Source organism: Cryptomeria japonica, chromosome 3, assembly GCF_030272615.1.
Source record: "Cryptomeria japonica chromosome 3, Sugi_1.0, whole genome shotgun sequence".
NCBI lineage: Eukaryota > Viridiplantae > Streptophyta > Pinopsida > Cupressales > Cupressaceae > Cryptomeria > Cryptomeria japonica.
In genome coordinates this window covers 254,182,687-254,186,622 of record NC_081407.1, presented here as the reverse complement: position 1 = coordinate 254,186,622, position 3,936 = coordinate 254,182,687, and positions in this window count along the sequence as shown.

Below are 3,936 nucleotides of genomic sequence, written 5' to 3'. Positions count from 1 at the left end.
GTCCAATTATATTGATGTGGTTATAACCTCTCTATAGTCAGTGAGACTCTTTAGTAATGAGCAGTACGCTCTAGGTAGTGTGCCTTCCTGTATGTACAGGTCCATCGTTGTATCACATACTTTCTACAGAAGTATCATCTAACTGTCGGTAGGCTTCCCATCGTGGTTTTTCCCTTTACTAGGTTTTCCACATACAAATCATGGTGTTATGTGGTATGGTTGCATTGTGTTAGTTCTATGTTTTATTCTTACATTTGATCGCTTACCGGTATCTATTTCTCCTATTCTGGTACTTAATGTTTATGTGCTCTGATTTAAGGTTGTAAAGTGGATTAATTGATATAATCTATTAACAATTGATTCACCCCCCCTCTCAGTTGTTCATCAGTTATCCTAATGGGTAAGTAAAGTAACTTGATTAAATTAGGTCAAATAAAATCACATCTTTTCCTAAGAGAAGAGATAGGGAATGTCTATTCCAACCATTATGAATGGTATTGTTGGGAGCTAGAGGTTAAGAGATATGGAAATGACAAGAGTAGGAATAAGATAGTAGTTAAAAGGATAGCTACACCCATGTTGAAGAGACAATGATTGCAGTTGACAAACACTAATATAGGGGTCATTCCCCAAGTGATCTAATATCTTGTAAAAATGAAAAATTTGAAATGCAACCTTTTGAGTGTAGACATAGATTTTTGGAATTATATTAGAACATATCATGGCTTAAGAATACAAATAATAGTGACCATTAACATAATAAGTAGAGAAAAGGGATTGATTTATATAATTTTAGATGTTGAAATGGATTTCCTCTATGAAATGTTGTCCAACATGGGTAATTTATACAAGAGTTAAGATCAATCTTGAATAAGAACCATATGCCAAGAAAAAGCGGTCAACCAAAGTGATTTTAAAAAACCATGAATCCATATGCAAGACTCTTAAGCTCTAGCAAATAACAATAATTAAATATCTTTGAATGATTCTATGTCTCCAAAATGGACTACAAGGAGTAGTCATACACATATAGGAAAGATAACTACCGAAAAGGAAGCATTGATATAGATCGCACAAAGAAAAGAGGTATAATTTAGGCATCACATCTGCATACAAAATGCATTAGAATCTATGTTCCAAGTCACAACCAAGGACTAATGTTGTTTCAAAAGATTAATTTGATCCATCATAATAATATTGGAAGATACTCATTAATATCCACTAAAAGATTTGCATTTAGGAAAAGGGATTGTTGAAATGTGGCGACTGATCAGAAAAATTTTTTGGGGTATTTTTTGTTGATGAAAACCGACATTGTAATAAAACCCTAAAAAGGCCGACTTTGATTGTTGCCCTAAACACGCATGTTATAAGTGGCTGGGATGCTTAAGGCATTGTAAGGTTGATCTACTATTTTTTCTGGATAATAAGAAAGATTGGACGGCTGTGTATGGTGGACGTAAACCATTCTGGGTGAACCACATTAAATCTCTATGTTATCTGTGTCCTATTTTATTTCTTTATCTTTTGTATTTAAATCTGCATATAATTGTTAGTTCATATTTGCTTTGGATCTGCTTGAAACCCTAACAATTGGTATCAGAGCGAGGCATTCTGTAAATTGGCAGGACTCTCAGATTTGAGTGGGAGCAATGGAGGATTCCAAATTCAAGGTCGAAAAGTTTAACGGCCAGAATTATCAGTTATGGAAAATGCAGATGGAGGATAACTTGTATCAAAAGGATTTGTCATGGCCATTGGAAGGAAAGGAAAAGAAACTGACCACAATGTCAGATGAAGAGTGGGACATTTTAGATAGAAAGGCACTAGGATCCATTCGATTGTGCCTTGTGCCGTCTGTAGCATTCAATATAACAGAAGCAAAAACAGCTGTAGATTTGATGGAAACATTGGCTAAGTTGTATGAGAAACCCTCGGCTTTGAATAAGGTATTTCTCATGAAGCATTTGTTTAATTTGAAAATGAGTGAGGGAGGATCTATAGTGGAGCACTTAAATGAATTTAATACAATTACCAATCAATTGTTTTCGATAAAAATTACCTTTGCATAAGAGGTTAGGGCTCTCTTGATTTTATGTTCTTTGCCAGAAAGCTGGAATAGCTTGGTTATGGTTGTAAGTAACTCTGTCTCTGGTAAAAATACTTTGGTATTTGATGATATTGTTGGTGTTATCCTAAGCGAGGAAATGCAAAGGAAAAGCACAGGTGAGACTCCAACATCATCGAGTAGTGTTTTGAATGTGGAGAATAGAGGAAGATCGAAGGAAAGAGAAAAAGGCCCTTGGAATGAGAAGTCACGAGGGAAGTCAAAGAAAGGATGCTCTCAATCTAGAGGAAAGAAAGATTGCTGGTACTGTGGAAAGCCTGGTCATCTAAAGAAAGACTATTGGTCTCAGAAAAACAAAGAAGGAGACAAAAATGAAAATGATAGTAAGGAAGCTAATATTGCAAGTAATAGTTTACAAGATGATTTAATCTTATGTTTGGATAGTGTTAATGATTCCTGGGTAATAGATTCTGGGGCTTCATTTCATGCTACACCTCATAGAAAATATTTTCTAGATTATGTTCAAGGTGATTTTGGACAGGTATATTTGGGTGATGATGAGCCCTGTCAAATTGTTGGAAAAGGAAAGATAAAGATCAAGTTGCAGAATGGTAATGACTAGTTTCTACAGGAGGTAAGACATGTTCCTAATTTAAGAAGAAATTTAATTTCTGCAGGGCAACTAGGTAGTAAAGGTTGCATAGTTACCCTCTTAGATAGTATGTGGAAGGTTGCTAAAGGATCATTAGTAATAGCTAAAGGTGCGAAGGTAGGCACATTATATCTATGTACAGGTAACACTTACTCTACCCTAGCTGCTACAGATAAAGTTACTGTAGGGACAACAACAATAAATGTTGCAAGAACAGATTCGATAATGTGGCACCATACGCTTGGGCACATGAGTGAGAAAGGGATGAAAACCCTTCACTCCCCAAAATCTATTGCCAAGACTAAAGAAGATTGATTTAGAGTTCTGTGAAAACTGTGTTTATGGTAAATAGAAAAGAGTCAGATTTCTCAAGGTTGGGAAAGAGAAGAAGAGTGAGAAGTTAGAGCTTGTACATTTAGATGTATGGGGACCAGCTCAGGTATCATCTCTTGGTGTCTCTTGTTATTATGTTATTTTTATTGATGACTCAACCTGAAAAAACATGGGTATATTTCCTAAAACAAAAATTAGATGTTTTTGAAACTTTTAAGAAATGGAAAGCTTTGGTTGAGAATGAGACAGGAAAAAAGTTGAAGTGTCTTAGATCAAATAATGGAGGTGAGTATTGCAGCAAAGCATTTGAGGATCACTGCTCCTTAAATGGGATTAGAAAGAAAAAGACAGTTCCAGGAACTCCACAGGAAAATGGTGTGTCAGAGAGAATAAATAGGACTATCATGGAACGCGCGAGGAGCATGAGATTGCATGCTGGATTGCCCTTACATTTTTGGGCAGATGTTGTACATACTGCTGTCTATTTGATAAATAGAGGACCTTCAACCCCTTTGGATGGTGGTATTCCAGAGGAGGAATCGACTGGTAAAAAGGTAAATTATTCTTTTCTAAAAACTTTTGGTTGCGAAGCTTTTGGCCATGCTGATAATGAAAACAGAACCAAGCTTGATGCTAAATCTCATTAATGTACCTTCATTGGATATGGGATAGATGAATATGGCTATCGGTTATGGGATTTTGAAAATAAGAAAATAATTAGAAGTAGAGATGTTATATTCAATGAGAAGGTTATGTATAAAGAACAGATGTAGGAAAAGAAGCATGAACAAGACAAACAAGAATATGTGGTGTTGGATGAGATTCCTGAAAATAAAATGCCACAGGTACCTGATGCTCAGCAACAACAAATTGTCCCAAAAAC